This window comes from Pteropus vampyrus, unplaced genomic scaffold, assembly GCF_000151845.1.
Source record: "Pteropus vampyrus isolate Shadow unplaced genomic scaffold, Pvam_2.0 Scaffold515, whole genome shotgun sequence".
Taxonomy (NCBI): domain Eukaryota; kingdom Metazoa; phylum Chordata; class Mammalia; order Chiroptera; family Pteropodidae; genus Pteropus; species Pteropus vampyrus.
Window position 1 is genome coordinate 188346 of NW_011889296.1, and position 711 is coordinate 189056.

Sequence of the window (711 nt, forward strand, 5' to 3'; positions counted from 1 at the left end):
TGGGAATGTGAAAGAGCCACTTCCCAGCTGTGTAAACCTTGCACCGGGGACCTCTCTGAGCCTGTTTCCTCAACTGTAAGATGAGGGTAAGGTGAACTAAAAGGCAGCGGATGTCGAGTGCACGGCCCAACACTCGCACCTGGCGGGGGCCGCATAGACGTTCCCACCCGCTGGACCGGGAAAAGTTTCCAACTTGTGGTTGGGGAACCGGAGTGAATCCCAGAAAGGGCTTCAATCTCGTCTGATCCCCAGCCTGTAGGAGCAGTGAGATCCCGCTGGGAGGGTCTTTGGGAGGATGGCTCCCGGCGGTGTGCGCGGAACTTCACCAGCTGGCCGGCTCATGTCCCGCGGCGCCACCTAGCGCCAGACAGTGGAAGGGCCCTCCCGCCTCTCCCTCCCTCCCGATCTGGGCGTGGGCGTGCGCGTGGGCGGGCGTGTTCCCCGCCGGCGGGGGGCGCTGGTAGAGGCCGGTGCGGCTGGGCCACTCCAAGCTGTATGTATGTCCCAGTGAGTGGAGAGCTAATGCTGTTTTTCAAGATGCCTGGTCCCTTCGACACCACCACCGCCACCACCACCGTGTAGTACTCTTAAGTAGGTCCCGTGAGCCTCCCTGGGCCTTAAGTTTCCTCATCTAAGGATCGCTAGGCTTCAGGCTAGGTGCCCCCCTCGCCCCCCGCCCCCCGCCCCGGGTGCCCAGTGACGCAGACACAG